We start from the raw sequence: 19,201 nt of genomic DNA on the forward strand, positions 1-19,201 counted from the left end.
TAATGGGAATATTCAATAATATAAATGAAAAAGTAAATAAAATAGAAAGACAATTAATAAGAAAACCTCCATTGTTTTTAACGTGTTATACCCAAGATACCGATGGTGGATTATTTCAATGGAAAACTGTAAATGCTAGTCCTGGTTTAGTTCAAAATGGTAATAATGTAAGAATTAATTTTAATTGCATTTTAATTATTCTTGTTGATGCAATTAAATTAGATAAAGGAGAAGCTAAATTACAATTAAAAAATAAAGAAAATGTAATTCTTCAAAGTTATCATGTAAAAAATAATAGAAAAAATGAATCTATTTCTATTAATTATGCAAATGAATTTAAAATAAATGATGTTATTTATATTAATTCTTTAAACGTTATGAATATTCAGTTAACAATTTATGGTTCTATAATTTAAGTTTTAATTTAAGTTTTAATTTAAAAATAAGCTAATGTATCAATGCCATTATCAAGAATATATCTTTTATCGTCATAACATGATAAAGATGTTTTATTTATAACATAACTGGAAAGATTGTGTTTATTAGAACGAATAACTTTAAAGGTGTGATTACTTTGGGTTGAATTAAACAAAGTATCTTTATAATTTTTATGAACTATTGTTTTCTTAACAACAAGTTTTTTAATTCCTTTACATTTTTTAACATTAACTTCATTTTCTAATAAATATGAATACATTTTACTTCTTAATCCGACAAATTCAACAATGGGAATGCCGGCAGCTTCATCTTTAAATTTTCCAGTTACTTTTTTATTATTATCAAAATAAAATTTTGAATTACTATCGTAATCACTATTATCAAATAAATCTTTATCCTTATAAAAATCCTCATATGCATCTTTGGTTTTTATTTCATAACATAATGAATCAGTGTCAGTGAATAGTAATTTACAATTACCCTCGTACTTTTCCTTAATGTAATTATAATGAAAATCATACATTAAATATTTTGATAAATCTAGAATGCACATTCCAACATAACAAGGTCTGTTTAATAACAAGCTTTCTTTTATTCTATGAATACCAAACAAATTCTTGTTAAACATAGTTGAACTAACAAATGATGGTTTGGCTATATATTTTAATAAAAGGTTTTCATCATGAGTTAATTTAATAGTAACCCTCTTGCGTAAATTCTCCATCGTCTTACCGAATACAGAGTTGTTCATCAACTTAAAAAAGTCCTTTTCAAATGAATTTTTTGCTTTAGATCTTTTTTGAGTATTAAAATCAATATACTTTTTTAACCAAGGAGATGAATCAAAAGTTAATATTTTATGTATTTTTGTTACTTTTAACCCTAATTGTGTATATAGTTCAAGATTTTTAAAATGAACTACATAATTTGTTTTTTCATTAAAGTTGGAACTAATTTTTTTACATTACTTTTTCCTATTTCAAATTCTGTTTTAATATTTTTACTATAATCAGAAAGCCATTGATCTGGTATTTTAATTTTTTCAGAAGCTAAAGGATAATTGTTGTGGGTTTTATGTAATTCTTTTGGATATTCAAGATCACATTCAACTATAAAGTTAGATTTACCTTTTGCAATTAATTTCTTAAATTGTTTTTCGGATATAAATTTAAAGTTTCCAGAGGGTAAAGGTTGACACATAGCCCAACCGTAAAGGTTATTGGCGTCGAGGTACATAATGTATTTGCTGTCAAGTTTAGAATTATAATCTTTCATATATTTATTGTTTGCTTTACTGTATCTGTTTGAAATATAACTTATTCCTCCTCTCAGTCCCTTTTCAATAAAAAGATACATATCAATATCAGTTATTAAATCTAACTTAATTCCAGTCATTTTTAACATTGCATCCCAAGCTAACCCAGGACTACTAAAATAATGACAAGGATCTAATTTGTAGTACTCTAAACATAATTTTCTAAAATTTTCGAATACATCAGCTAAAAGTAATACGTCAGTTTTTAAATATAGATTATGATATTCTCCCATTGTTATAATTTTAAATTTATTCCAAACATTTTTACATGTTCATATTCGTTGTCAGATATGTGTGTTTCATTTAAAATTGAATAAAACTCTTCTTTAGAAGGTAATTCTGTTTCTTTGAATTTTTTAAATGAATCTATGTAATCATATGGATAAACACCTTTTGTTTTTAATAAATCTAGTGTGACTAAAGGTTCCAGCTTCGCAATGTAATCAAATTCTTGAGATAAATATTTAAATTCTGGAATATTTTTTACTAGGTTATCCAATGATTGAGACATAAATTGAAATGAATCAATAAAGACCAAGTCGGAAATCATAAATGCCATATATCTTTCCATATTGTTAGGAATAACATTAATTTCTTTTTTAAACTTTCCTATTTGTTGCATAATAAAATGACCGTCATAACCTCTTAAATTATGAAAAATAACAGGAATTTTTTGTGTTAGTTTAAAATTAATATTACATTCTGAGTGAGCACTTCCTCTGAATTTTCCTGTTATATGACAATGATCCCGGACAGGATTTTCATTTTCCTTATATTCTTTTTCACAAATATGACAAAATTTTTGTTTTTTAAATTCACTTTCATCTTTTTTAGACATTCTTAGTTCTTTGTTAAAGTGCTCTTTAAATATTTCTTTACAATATTCCTCTTCCTCAAGCATTTTTTCAATAAACTTATAAACTGCATTAGGACCTCTATAAATCTGGGTTGGTTTAGTATATTTATCGTCATAACAACAAACAACTTTATAGCCGTAACCACAATCTATATGATTTTGATATGGTTCAGTAAATGAAGATTCAGTTGATGGTAAAGCAGTTAAAACTTTTTTAGTTATTGATTCAAAATCAGCATAAATTACAAAAGGTACTGCTAAACCTTTATGATAATTTTTAAATTGTACTTTACTTCCCTCTTTTGGCATTTTTACACCTTGGGTACCATTAATAGCTAAACAATTTGGAATATGTTCTTTTAATATTCTTTCATTTGTAAAATGTTGTAAACAACTTTTACAGAAATATTTTTTTTTCTTTATGTTTGGTTTTATTAAACATTAATCTATTAAAGTCTTTTATCCAAACATAATGTTGGACTACAGTTCTTGAGGGCTTACAGTCATCATCAGTTATTTTATCATTTATTTTATCATTAGTAATTAGCAACATGTCACAGTGTTCTTCGTATTGATATTTTGATATGTACAATGGATAAATACTATTTTCTTCATAACCAAATATATTAAATGAAATATCATTTAAAATTTCAATTTTAGGTATTTGATTTAATGTAACAGGAAATTTAATTCCAGTATAATCAAGATCGGTTATATGTTTTTTATAATTTGAAACTCTTTCAGAATGTTTTGTTACAGGAAATTTATAAGCTAAATGACACCATCTAAAACATTCGTTATCATCATTCTTTATATTTATTAATCCTTTCATTGAATTTTGTAATGGTTTTGGTAATTCTAAATAACTTGAAGCAGCCAATGGACTATATTTATATCTATTTATATAATGAGCATCAACTGACTCTATTCTCCAGCCACTTCCTTCAGAAATCCAATTACCAATTCTATTTATTATTTCATCAAAAGCTTGATGTAAAGTTTCTTTTATTTCGTTTGTGTTAATAATTTCTAAAGCCTTTGATTGAAAATAAGCTGATTTATATATTGTAATCAGTTTTATCCATTTTTGCAAAAGTATTTTTTAAAACAACGTTTATTTTTATACCTTTTAAAGTTTTAAGTTCAGATTTAAGTATTTCATAAGAGTTGTTTTATAGTTAAATATAATTGATTCTTTGGATCTTGTCTATATGTAATTTTAATTTCAAATTTCTTATAATATTGTTTTGTAGATCTCTCGATTTCCATCTATATATTATATTTAGAAAATAAAATTCGTTAAGCAAAAAAGGATTAAAAAAATAATAAAATAAATAAAGTTTTAAATTATCTTTAAGAAGAAATAAAATATTTAAATTTATATCTTTTTCCATTAGTTTTTGATATTCCACATTTTACTCGGTTTTCTCCTTTGCAGCACATTGTTATTAACCCAGAATTAATACCAAGGTCTTTAGACGCTGCATAATTGCTTTTATATGTTTTTTCTTCATCAGTATCACAGTCGGTTACAATAACTTTTTTAGGATTGTTTCGAATATTATTTGGTCTGGGACAATCACATAATCTTTCAGCATTTTCTTCTTCAGTTAATAGACAACCACAGTTCCATTCAAATAAATTATTTTTTAAAAGATAAGGATCTATATATTTTGTAATTTATCAATAACATGATTTTATATTCATCGCTAACTATTTGATCAAGTTTTGATTTAATAACATTTCTTCTTTTAAGAACTTTCTCATATGAATTTTTGTCTGGATTCATTATTTCTCCTAAAGTGCTAGATAATTTTGACATAATCATTCTATCTACCTTTCTATTAACCATCTATATGTAATATACTTATAGAAAAAAATCTCTAAAAACGCATCTAAAGAACATTTAAAAAATAGGTAATATTATCTATATCTTTTGAATAAGATTTTAAAGTTATTTTTTCTAAATTGTTATCAACTGTTAAAATTTTAATACCTTCTTGAGACATTCTGTTTAACCATTCTTCGTGTAATTTGTGTAGTTTTTCTAAATAATCTAAACCAACTCTATTTTCTTCCGTTCTGTTTCTTTTTTGAAGCCTTTTAAAGCATATTTCTGGGTCGGTTTTAACATAAACAAATCCATCAATTGGATTTTTTCCGTATGGTTTTATAATATGATCAGTTAAGAAAAGATTGTATACTGCCCACTCGGGTCATTTATAACACCATTGTCGTGATGTTGTTTTGTAAAAACGTTACTGTTAGTTAAATAACAACGTTCAAGGACAGAAACACCATCAAACTGTTTAGCAGAAGATAACATTTTATATGACGTTTAAAGTTGTTAGCTGAAAAGGAAATAAATATTTGGAAGGTTCTTGAGCAGCAAGTTCAAAAGGTTATATGAATTATAACTTGGGTCCATAACATTTGCCATTCGTGAATTGGTTTCTGGAATTATATTAAAATTAGGATTATATTCTTTAATAATATCTAAAAACGTACTTTTTCCTGATGCAATATTACCTTCAACTGATATAATTTTTCTCATTTATATAAAATACTTATAGAAAAAATCTTTAATTAAAGTTAATATAACTCTTCTCTTTTTTACTTTTATATCCGTTAAGTTTAAATTCCTTCATATACGTTTCAAAAGGCATTGAATATTTTTTTTCTTTCTGCATTTCTAATAGTATTGTAAAAATATCATGAATAACTTGTTTCTCTTCTTCTTTATTTACTTTTCCAATCCGTGCTTTTGTTATAAGTTGTTTTATTTTGTGATGATTTGCTTTTAAAATAAATTTCTTGTCGTCAAGTTTTAGTCTGTTAGTAAGTATGGTAATTACTGATGGAACAGCGCCAGCAACTGCTACAAATATAGGAATAGCTGGAACAAGTGCTAATGCAGCTGAGCAACCAAAGACACCTGCTGTAATATATAATCCGGTACTTACTCTCCCACAAAATTTATAACTTTTTCTGTAAGCAGCAGCTAGTTTGGTTAAGTGAATGATTAACTGATCTATTGTTTCTATTCCATTATTAGAAATTAAATTTTTATGGACCATTTATATAATATATATTTTAAATTAAATTTCTTTCAATTCACTAAATGGTACCCAACTATTAAATTTTTCACTATAACCTTTCCATTTTACTAAAGCTTGTTTTTTCTTATAGTCTCGTCTAATAACTTTTTCTATTCTAAAAACTTCTTGTGTAGTAGGTAAAAGTTCTTGTTCATAAAATGAACCTTGAATTATTTCATCATTTAAATCTTTAATAGTGTATGTTCTGGGATTTGTATTATTAATTCCATAAATATAAATATTTCCTCTGTCCATTTGGTGTATATCCTTTTTCAAAATGTCTTTTAAGTTTGCTTAAGCGAACTCGATCACCAATTTTAAATTTTGTTTTACTCTTTGGTATCTTTAAATCACCATATAAATTAAAGTAAACAGTACCTTTATTTAAGTTTTTACTGGCTTCGGTTGGTGTCATTTTTATACTAGAATGTTTTGTTTTGTTATATTTATCAACCATATCCTGCAACTTATTTAAATAAGTATAAGTATTATTTGCTGTAAAATATTTCCACATTATTCTTTTTAAACTTCTATTAAATTTTTCTATTACTACAGCCTTTCCTTCATTAAATGTATGGTACATATTAATCTTATTTTTATTCAAAAATGATTCAAACTTTTTATTATAAAATTCTTTTCCTTCATCTACCCATAAATTTACTGGTAATCGTCCTTCTAAAATTATTTTTTCAAATGCTTCAGTAACAGATTCTCCGGTTTTATTCTTTAATGGAATAACCCAAGCATATTTACTAAATATATCAATAACGGTTAACAAGTACTTTACTCCTTTATTATATTTTGAAAAAGCTTGCATGTCAACTAAATCAGCTGACCAAGTATCATCAATATCATTAACTATCACTCTTCGTTTCCTAAATTTTCTTTTAATTGGTTTGTGTAATTCTTCTGCTAATTCATCGCTCCATGTGATTCCGGGGGTATACTCTACCCCCTTTTCCCGTTTTTTGACTTTTGTTTTTGTCCAAGACCAAGTGTGTATTTCGTTTTAATTATAGGTTTCACAACTAAATGTTTTGCAATCTTTTCTCCAAATGTTTTTGATCTAGTTTTATTTAAATTGGAAAGCATTTGCTTATCACATGTACCCTTTTTTACACCACTGTCATAACAAAAATCATGGTCCATACATACTGCATCCAGTTCATTGACAGGGGGTCCATTATCTAGGGGATTTCCTGGCCCACAATAATTATATCCTGGAAGTGTTAAACCTTTCTTAGGCAATAAAGGTAACATTGCTTTGTGAATATCTAAATTACCCCCTGTACTTTTAACAAACTTTGATTTCATTTTTCCACAAGATGAACAAGTAGCCCTTATCATTTTTCTCCCGTTTTTTGTTGTAACATAATGAGGATTTATATTATCGGTAAATCTTCTTTCTTTCAAACAATATATTTTATTCTGTAAACTCATCTATATCATATGTATTTATAACTTTTTAGTCGGTTTTAACTGGGTTTAAAACCTGTGGGTTTTTAATTGTCCAGCATTGGTCAGTCCGGACCAAAGACTAAATCTTTTTTTTGGTTAAACCAAAGGTTTTCATTCGGTTTAACTAAAGATTTAAAAGATTTTTAGGGTATCAAGGGTACTAAGTTAGTATTTTAAGTTTAGAGCAAGGTTAAAGTCCACTTATAGAATAGGGACAAGGGGTCAGGGGGGGTCAGATTGGCTTAGAAACCCCATGTATATAACTACTATCGGCCATAACTATTCATTCAAAGTGCCATCGGGGCCATGTGTCATCCTATGGAGACAGCTCTTGTTTGGGCTATATCCCGTGTGGTTTTTCCACCGTTCCACGGTATTGTGTTATTGTCTGGATCCGAACCCTTAGACACTTCCTACATGGCATTTTTCATTTTTCAGAAAATTAATATATGTACAAGTTATCATTCTGTATAATATATTATCATTATGTTTTTGAAATATCTAGTCATGTATCCTTTCCAATACATGTTTTTATTCTTTTTGTGTAGATAAATATTAATATTTGAATTTTAAACAAGATACTGGTTGGCTAGATAACATCATCGCATAGGTAACTTCGCTGTTTCGTAATTAAATCGATCTTAAATATATTCTATCATCGATCAGAAACAAATCAAACTTTAAAACTACAGCACATCTTGTCAAATCAAAATTTCAAGACTTCACGACTTTATTTCCAAGTCATGGCTCGTTTGGAGCATGTGAAATACAAAACAAACTAACAGAACACATAGAAAACAATAATCACAATTAGATAACATATTTAGCTATTGTGGAATTGTGGTATGTAAACTTTTATGTTAGAATGTAAAATTTAACTGGTTTAACAATATCACATTAGAATGAAATTTTGACCAAAGGTACAGAAATATAAGTCGCTAAATACAGCTAAACCGATACAAAATGTATATAAAATTTTGGTTAGAGACTACTAGAGTAATGGAGGCTAAGTAATTAAATTAATACAAGAAGCTATGTATCATTGTAGGAAAAATCTGGTGCGTTAAACTACAGGTTGAAATAATTTCTTTACAAAATAAGGCAAGTCTTATTAAAATTGTTTTGTTTTGGCAATTAATATGCTGTTAAACTTTAATGAATCTTTTTTTTTTATTTATTTCTGTGTTAATAAAGCATTACATCTTTACATATGTTGCTTGAAAAATAATTACAATTAAACATGTAATGAAACTCATCGCCTGACTGATTGTCATCGCATAGAGGAGATACACGTAAACTTCAGTCAATGTTAAAAATCTATCCTTTAAACGGGTACTATGTAGTTCAAACATCTTTAAAACATGTAAACCATATGACAACGTATGGGGCCCAAAGCGTCTACCTTGCACCCCCCTGACTTTTTTTCATAGGTACCAAATTGTCCGGCAGTACCAACTCTTTCAAAATCAAAAATGTTCCCATGAAGAAAGCTCTTTTGAACTACTAGTATATATGATTTCACTGTTTCCATGGCAACCGTTCATTTTTGAAAAGGACAACCATGTAGATGATAATCAGTCATATCCTGTCAGTTTTGATGATAAAACAATAAAAATGGCATCAAAATAGAGCTGAAACATTGGCCTTTTAATAGCAGTATTTTCGTGTTAATTAACTTATTTGCATATTTATGAATATTAATGAGAATGTTACAAAATTTTGTTAAAAAATAACATTTTCTAAGTTTTAAATCAATTTCAATGTACCAAACAGTTTTGATCTGGTCTTAAAGTCTCTCAGTGTTTTCTAATATAGTATTTTGTTACTCTAATGGTATTTTTACTCCAAACTATTAATTTATTTACTTATTTAGTTTGCTTGTACGGCGCACCAACACAGTATAGGTTATATGGCGCCAAACAGGACTACAAATTTTGGTTCCACATCTCATTTACATCACAATAAAAACATGAGTTATGGAATCAAAATTTGCATACCTGCTGGAATCACAGAGTTACAGCAAATCAAGTGTTAAAGACCCTATTAGTCGTCTCATACGATCATGCAAGGGTAAGGCATTGTTTCAAATTCTTTTCATACATAGATCGTCCCAGAACCACATGGGGCTAGGTATGCTCAGCTATTTGCATAATATGAATCAGTGCCACAAACAACTAATAAAAATCTGAGACCACTAAAACTGAATAAAATGATATAATTAATTGTTATCAATGAAAAAATAATTTCAATATTATTCGCAGTTAAAGAGTATAAACACTTAATTGAAGGAGGAATAATAATGTAACATACATTACACATGTTACGTTACCATTTCAACAACCTCGTTTCATTTCATCGATTATTTAGAAAATATTCTAGAAACATAATTAATATTAGTTAATTTGTACTACAAGAATACAATATGCTGTTTTACTTGTCAGACAGTGATATTTTTTCCGTAACACACTTTTAAATACGTTACTGCTACTATTGCTTTTTAAAAAAAGATATTTAGAAGAAATTGAAGCTGTGATTATCACATACTGGTTTATTTAAACTGTTAGTAGTAAATGTTAAGATATTTGTCTTCTGTTATTTCAGAAATTGCCTAAAATATATATTGCACCATCCATGTAATTATTATTTTAGATGGAATTTCAATAAAACACACAATACTATCAATCTATGCATTCACATGATCATGCAGCTGATATGTGCAGTCATTCCTGTGAGTAAAAATCAAGTTTTATTAAAAGTATTTTTTTATTTTAGAAATAGTAGCATTTTAAGAATATATACAAAATCAATCAAGTTAGCTCAATAGGAGGTATCATAGGGTCTTGAGTCAGATATTTGGATGAGGCCTTTGTTCTCCATGACGATTCGACAAAGACATCGAGTCCGAAGTCTTACTTGTAGAGACTTGATAAGTTCTGGTACAGGATCCAGAGACACTTGTTAGGTTAGCTGAATTACATGACTGAATTTCTGTTGCAAAGCTGTGCTAAACCAAACCTAACAAACAAAAGAAAATATGCAGGCATTTAAAGTAAGAACTTTAGATTTAAAACTTTTACCAGGTTGACAGACTTTTAGTGATACAAAATCAAGATATAAGAATATATTAAACTTGATAGACATGAAATAAAGAAGACTACTGTAGTCATTTTGAAACATTTACACATTTACAAGAATGACAGGAAGTACAAAATATTCTTTTAATATTTTAAATTGTACAGACAAAGACTAAAATGTACTATGTGATGGACTATTCCCGGATAAACTGGAACTTTGAGTGAAACACTAACATACTATGCATCAGTCATAACAAATACAGTTTGAATATCAATTAAATTAGGTATCAAAGCATGACCTGTCTTTGTAAAAAGTTCAAACTGTAGCAAGAGACTTGAAAGCATTTATAATAAAATGATACAAATTGCTTCAGAATCAAAGTGTAATAAAAAAGTGATTTTTGGATAACCTATGATCTTCTTTTATCATTGCTTTCCATTCTATAAATAATATGTTATAAATCAACACATCATTCATAACAGCTATCTAACAAGAGAGCAATTTATTTATATTATTTTGTTGGGTTTAACTCGCACCGACACAATTATATTTCATATGGCGACTTTCCAGCTTTTGATGGTGGAGGAAGACCCCAGGTGCCCGTGCATTATTTCATCACGAGCGGGCACCTGGGTAGAACCACCGACCTTCCGTAAGCCAGCTGGATGGCACAATATGATATAGTAGGTAACATTAAACTGAAAATATCGTAAGTCACATCTTAATCAAGACTTGCAGAATGTGATTCTTGTAACACTGAGGCCTCAAATTGTGTGCAGTTAATATTTTTTAGACATTTCTTCATGATTTTAGATTCAGATTTGAATTAATCCATTCAATTTTACTATAACAGAACACTGTTTAAGCTAGTGCTAGGGGCGTGAGGGCACTTTCACATTTCATCACTACATCTAATGAACAGACAAACAAATCAAGTCAGCTATTATTTTGCTTGTTCTAGTGTTCTTATTCTTCCAAAGGATTATCTTAGAAAAATTATTTACTGTCACAAAAACAGTCTTTAAGTGCTATGTGATGGTTGTAAAAAGTCTCCTCGTACTCGGATTTCCTGGTCCTTTTAGATCATGTTTACTAAAATAGAATTCCACTTAAGCCGGTGCAAGAGGGCTTAATGGGTCTTCTCAATTCATTACATCTCATAAACAGACTTGATCCAACCGAGTCTGCTATTTATTTGCTTGTTTGAGCTTTGCTTCCAAAGGATCTTCTTAAAGATGTTACAAATGTATTATCATTTCTTTGGCAAAATGTTTTCAGCAACTCTCAGGTGTCGTTCAGATGTAAAATGTAATTATTGGCAACAATAATGAAACCATCAAATAAAAGAACAAAATTATTAAATAACTGATATAAGTATAATTAAACTGAAAAAGGAACATTGAATGTGTAGTGTATGTTTCAGATGATTTCTTGGTTGAAAAAAGTAAAGAAAAAATGTTAGAATTGATACTTTAAAGTTTAAACAAATCAATGATATCTTAATATTGATAACAATGATTCAAATTTCTTCCTACATATTTCTAAATACAACAAAATACAGTTGTAACGTATTGCTTGAGAAGTATGGAACTATACTACTAAGTTTTGTAAAAGTATCTAACAACTTGATAACTGAATATTCCTATACTATTTTCTAAGAAAGTAATGATACAATAAAACAAGATTACTGGAATTGTAACGTAACATGTGTAAAGTACGTTGCAAACAGACTCCTCCTTCAAATAAGTATTTACACTCTATTTTCATATGATGCAGCTCAAATAATCACCAGTTTATTATTCACAGTTTATTTCATCGTGTTATTCAGTTCTAATTCTAATTTTATGCAAATTAGCTAAAATGCCTAATGTAGAAAAAAAGATACCTTCAGAGTAATGGTAACGTAACATGTGTAAAGTAAGTTACATATACTGATTCCTCCTTCAAACAGAAGAAAAGTATTCATAAAAGGGATAAACTATACAAAAACTGAAAGGAAAATAATCGAATTCTGCCATAAAAAAACGAATTTAAAACACTAAAAGCACACACTGAAAACAACATTAAAAAGTACACGCACTAATTACTGTAAAACACCACCTTGACATTGCCAGCAATAAAGGCTCCAAACAGATATGCTACAAAGAATTTATATTTAGTTTACTAATGAAAAACTCAAAACAAGACCCTCAGAGTGTGTCCTGTCTAACAGATCCAGTCTCAGGAATATTGAAATTATATAATACAAAATGTACAGATAAAGCAAACCTATTAAATAACCAGTTTCAATCACACTTTTACAAAAAAAGTCACAACTTCCACTCAAGTAAAGATGTCTAAAACATTAGAAGTGTATATCCCTCTTTAAGTTGCCAGTACCCACGAAATACACGAAAAATCCATTACCCAAGCTGTTAGCTAATCTGAAACCAGACACAGCAGCAGGACAATACCATATTCCACCAGTTAACCAGACATAGCAGCAGGACAATACCATATACCACCAGTTAATCAGACACAGCAGCAGGACAATACCATATTCCACCAGTTAACCAGGCACAGCAGCAGGACAATACCATATTCCACCAGTTGTCCTAAAGGAGTTTTACAGTGAAATTGTTGACATCCTAGCAGTATTTTTTATTTATCTCCAGATATAGATCTCTAGATTGGACTGGTGCTTTTGTCTGACCATTGTCAAAAAAAGGAGGCACAAGTATCCCGGCAATTACCGGCCTTCTTTATCTGTATATTATACAAAACCTTGGAACACATAGTTGCTTCAAATGTTTCCTCTCACCTTAATAATTGGGACATTCTTTATGACCTTCAACGTGGCTTTAGTGACAAAAGATCTTGTGAGACCCAGCTGGTTGATTGAATAACAACATTTCCAGTCACAAACAAACTGATTTAATTCACCTAGACTTCGGTAATTCTTTTTTACAAGGTAAAACACTACAAACTTCTTTTTAAACTTCGACACTAGAATTTGCGTACAAGTCCTCAGATGGATAATGTATTTTCTTGTAAACGATTCTTTATCCTCTGTCAAGTCCCATGTCCCACTGTTTACTTCTGACAGTGTTATCACTTATTACCAGTTTGTTTTTTGTTTTTTTTTTTTTTTTTTTTTAAAAAGCTGACTGGAACACTAGTAGCTTCCATTTAAGTTTCACTCTATCCAACACTATTCATTGCAAGGTTCTTTTTATTACTCTTAACTCTCTATACTAACATTTCCGACGTGGACTTAGTTCTGCAGTTAGAGATAGATAGTTTCAACCCCGTGCAATTAAATACGACGGGTCAAAAGAGATTCTAAATCTGAATGACGAAGAGCTTGTTACAGCGTACGAGTTAGTCCGTGTTCAGACCCGATTGTGTTTTGTTCACAGGAGATTACTCCTGAGGCTATTCAATTTTTGTATAATTATGTCCCTTTTCTTCTTAAAACACTGGAGATAACCAGAGCCAAGATCGGCCAGAATATATGTAAGAGAGGGTCGGTATAGGCAGACTACGTACGAGTTGGGAGAGAGCTATCCTGGAGATCTCTGTTTATATGATGCGTGAAGTTGTCATCCACATGGTTCCAATAAATATTGCTTTTGGAAAGAAATTGAGTTTTTTTTATAGAGTTCAGATTTACTCTGCGCTGTTTTAAAGCATTCAGAATCTCTCCGATTGGTGCTCCCTTGAATATTAATTTGCACTTATTGGATGTACGCACGCATTGAGTGTATTATGTTGGTAATGTTAGGTTTAGGTTGACGTACTGGTATCGGAACAGTACCCGAACAGTAACAGTATCCGAATTCTCGTAATTTCTCCTTTCATGTTACCCTTCATAAAGGGAGTACTATATGTTTTGGAAGGCTGTTTCACAAGCAAACATCAAGTGAAATTTCGTTCATCTATGACAAGTGTTTACAGAGAAATTCTACCTTCTTTATTAAGCAGTCAACTTTCTGTTTTGTTTACATCTGAGGGATTCCACGTCACGCATGCGCGGAAGACAAACCCATGTTTGTCCTATTCCAGGGAGGTAAATCCTGAGCTTATGATTTGCACTCCGTTGTAGAATTACTCTCCCTTTATAATTTAAATAAAATAATATGAAATTAGGTGCTACCTAAAAGGCAGAGCTCCCTTGAAAAATCTGGAATTATCTGGAATTATGGATTCGTTTTGGAAGATTATGTTCTATTAGATCTATTAAAATTATAAGTATTAATGATAATTCATGATTTCTGAATGCATGTTTTAGACTGCATCAAGATTAATTCTTGACATGGGAAAACTCGAAAGATATTCTATATATAATCAAAAGAAAGTTCGATATAGATTAAAATCGGCACCGAGATAAAGAAAAAAACGTATTTGAAATTTTTTTGTGTTATTCTTATTAAAACGTACTGTACTGCATCAACAATTTTACATATATATTATCATACTGGAAACCAGTCACACATGATAACTCCTTCAAATTGAAAAGCTTGAACCTTGAAAATTTCAAACCTAACAGAATCTCATTAGGCCAATAGCCAAAGGAATTCTGTCTCTTTGCGAGTGAATGTTTGGCAATGAGGACTTAATGTAAAAAGTTAATGTTCCAATTCTAAAGTTAATAGAAATTAGAATTTACGTAATCCTGGAAATGACTATTGTAATTCTTTTAAATGTCATTATTGTCAAATTTTGGTTCTTTTTGGAAGGAAGAATGTGTCCAACTTTCAGTCAAAAATACTGCTATAAAAGATGCCTGGTATGGGAAAATTACAATCATTTACATGACTGTTACAAAGCTTGTTTTCAACCCAAAAGACTAGCAATTTTTAAAAGTTATTGATCAGAATTTTACCTAGAGAAAAACAGTGTTTGCCGAAATTCTCGAAAACCCCCGTTTATTTACTGAACTTCTAAGTAACAATCTATGGCTTTTTATGGTTAATCTTTTAGCACTAGAGAATAGGGATGGCAGTAAGAACCTTGATAGCAGAGCTACCGGCGCCGCGAAGCGGCGCCGACAGCGTCGCATTACGGTTAGACGTATGAAAAAGAAAATGAATAGAGAGACCTAACTGTGTATACTATCGAGTTGAAAATCCGTGGTACTTTTTGGAATCGGTGTTGTTCGGATTTTTTCATGTGCACTATGCACACAGTAATTAATCAGTAAAGACGTCAGTAGACGCTTACTGTTTACAGTTGACAAAAGCGTCTCGCTTACTGCTTTGAATATTGAATAAAAATGTAAATGAGCATTTGATAATAAGAAATTAGTGCTGAATACATTTTCTACGTCTCTCTATTCATTTTCTTTTTCTTACGTCTAACCGTAATGCGACGCTTCGCGGCGCCGGTAGCTCTGCTATTAAGGAAATTATACTGCATTTGCATCGCATGTGTATTTAGTAACAAGGTAGAGCGCTCGCTTCAGGTGTAAGAGGACGTGGGTTCGATTCCAGACTCGGCTTCAACTTTTATCTTTTTTTATTACTTTTTTTAAAATCTATATAACACAGCTTAAGGACTTAAATCAATATAAAACTCCCATAAACCGGGGGTACAATGTATACAGTAATCAAATAAACTACTGTTTACAAAGCTAGACAAATACACGATGTGAAAGGTGCTTGTCTGAAGTGTTGCAAAATATGATTGTACAGGTGCTGTACGGTACCGTACGTAACGGAACGGAAGGTAGCCATACCCTGTACGATTTATCGGAAAAAGTAGTAAAGGTTAATTACATAATTTAAAATCAAAATTATAAAAGATTTTCAGTCAAAACAATTCTAAAGCTGCTTAAAAAACCATTTATCGGAAACTGGTACTGTAGATAAACCAATTAACGTTAATTAGACTGCCCTTTTGGAGCCCCTGTTGTTGGACGCATGCGCAGATAAGGCCGGTATTGTTTACATCCTTGCAAAGAGTAAAGACTAGGGTTTAACGATTTGTAGATTACTTTTGTAAACAATTTGTATTTAAAAATAAATATAATGAAAACCCTCAGTTTTTATCGGAAACTGGTCTGAAACCAGTACGGGAAAATACTCCTTGATTACAATTTAATGAATTTGCACAGTCTAAAACCGTAAATAAAAGATACATAAAAGATAAAAATGCTTGCAAATTTCCATGGAAAGTAACTTAAGGTACAGATATGTATTGTATTGTAACGAATGACATAGGCTCGAATGCGGGTTCGTGCCGGATGTCCCAAGAATTAATTAGGAATATGATTTAAACTAAAATTATCAACATAATTTAAAGTACAGTCAAACCCGTCTATAAAGACCACCCTTGGGACAGCTAAAATGTGGTCTTTATTGGACGGTGGTCTTTATTCACAGGTTAAAATATAATGTAAGTGTTAAAATGGGAAACAAAACATGTGGTCTTTAGAGCCAGATGGTCTCTGTTTAGTGGTGGTCTTTAACACAGGTTTGACTGTATGTCATTATGCAAAGAATTAGTCTAGTCCATATTTCTAAAAGGCAAACAGACGCAAAATGGGTGAAACACTCCTAATGCAGCGCCCAAGCTGTTTTCTCATTTACTGTATAATGATGGAAATGATGTATATAGTTGGAAAATATTAAAGTTTGAAATCTGAGACTACTACCATATATTACCAGCGTGGCCAACCCATGCGACGTTCCGGTATTGTAGCGCTAGAATTTGGGCGAACTGTTTGAAGCAAGAATTGATCAAGTGTGGCAGACATTTAGAACTGGGGGAAACACTCATGTTCTGTCTTCGACGCTCAGTCAAGTTACATGAATCGGAAGATTTTCCCCGTGTGTACGATACCGAAAAGTCGCGTGGGTTGGCCGCCCCTGATAACAAGTGTTCGGGAATGTCCGTAAATGATGCGACATAAAAGGATATAATTGGACATTGCCCGAGCGCAAATGAACAACAGAACTACTTAATATATAGAACTACGCATCGTATAAACGAGAAGGGTAGATTTAACGGCCTAATATGACGTACCGTGAGGGTCGAAAATGCCGATTTAGCTTTAAGACAATTCGATTTAGTATGACCCAGGGTCGGACATATTCCAATTAGTATGACCCTGGGTCGGACATATTCCAATTAGCTTTAAGCTAATTCCGAAAGAGTATGACCCTCAGTTACGGCAGCCATCTTTAGTACGACCCTGGGTTGGACATAGTTACAATTAGTATGACCCTGGGTCGGACATATTTACAATTAGTATGACCCTGGGTCGGACATATTCCGATATGTCTGACCCTGGGTCGTACTAAATATGAAATAGCTTTAAGCTAATTCCGAACCTGGGTCATACTAAATATGATATGTCCAACCCTGGGTCGTACTAAATGAAATAGCTTTAAGCTAATTCTCAACCAGGGACATACTAACTGGAATATGTCCGACCCTGGGTCATACTAAATCGAATTGTCTTAAAGGTGGATAATCAGATTTTGGCCATGTAACGGATTTGTTCGAAACTTTAGCATCTGATCATTTACACTCATTTATGTTCACTTAACACTTAATACAAATTAGATTTCCACTGGAGGTATTTTTAAAATTTCATTTTCCTATCCTGGTTGCCCAACCAAGATAGAGTTATTTTATCATAAGTATAAATTTGATAAACATACTTTGCCTAAGGAAATGTATAAATATTAGACATATTGTAATATATTTGTAAAATATTTGCATTAAAAATTATGTATCTAGATGGAATTCATTAGAAACGCAAGTTTGCAAAATTATTATTACCTCCCTTTGCCTACCTTGGTTGCGCAACCAAGATAAATTGGAAATAAATGAATTCCACAGGGTAGGAGAAGGGGGGCCAGCGGGGGCCAGGCCCCCCCAAAGCTAGGAGAGGGGGGCCAAACTATAGTTTGCCCCCCCCCCCCCCCCCCCAATATTTTGGAAAAAAGATATAACTTGCAGTCTTATATAACATTTACTTAGCATCATATATAATTCTTTTCAGCCTGATTTCTGATTTGCATTTGGCCTTTCCTTGTATTCTGACTTGTCTCTTTCCGTAGTGTGAGTAGATACTAAAATCTGTACACGCCACGCCAAGGATTGTTTGATTACATTTTATGAAAATAATATATCATTGAGCGCAACCACTACAGATTGAGCGTCTGCAAAATCCATTTAATTATTAAGCCTGTTTACGCATGTAAACGTTATGTTTTTTTGTTCATTGTCCATTCAAGAGAAATGATATTTCCACAACTTTATATCACAATTAGACAAATGCAGCGCTAACTGATTGTATGTCCAGGGCTTCAACAGAAGAATGTAAAAAGATGGCACACTGAATAAGAACAATACAAATTAAGACAGTTCAGTGCGTAGTCGTATGTGTATCATACGACTAACTCAATGATTGCTAAAACATAGAGGCTTGAGGGGGCCTATGGCCCATTTGGCCCAGCTGTACAAGGCTTTGAGGCTTTGAAGCTTTGTCATGAATAATGCACCGGGGATACCTTGCCGCCTAAACCCCCCCGCCCCCCCCCCCCCCCCCCCCCAAGTTAAACTCGCTCCTACGCCCATGAATTCAGAAGCTACACAAAGTTTTTAAACTTGCATTTTGGTTCAGATTGTTCAATAGTTGATATGTCTATCAAATGCAAATGTAAAACTAGCCATTGTATCGAAATAAAAAGAAATACCCAGTTTTTTATATACTTTCATATTAAAGGGGAGTAATTAGCCTACAAAAATTTATAAAAATAATAAAATATACATTTCAAATAGGAATCTAACTCTTTGTAATCGGTCTTTTTCTCTACCAGAATATACAAAAAGTAAAAAATGTCATTAAATGTTGTTTAAATGTGATTGACCACCTTTAAAGCTAAATCGGCATTTTCGACCCTAACGGTACGCCATAGGCCTATTACAATTTAGTGTCATTGTTGGAGTTTTTAGAGTTAGTAACTAAAT

This window comes from Mercenaria mercenaria, chromosome 1, assembly GCF_021730395.1.
Source record: "Mercenaria mercenaria strain notata chromosome 1, MADL_Memer_1, whole genome shotgun sequence".
Lineage (NCBI taxonomy): Eukaryota > Metazoa > Mollusca > Bivalvia > Venerida > Veneridae > Mercenaria > Mercenaria mercenaria.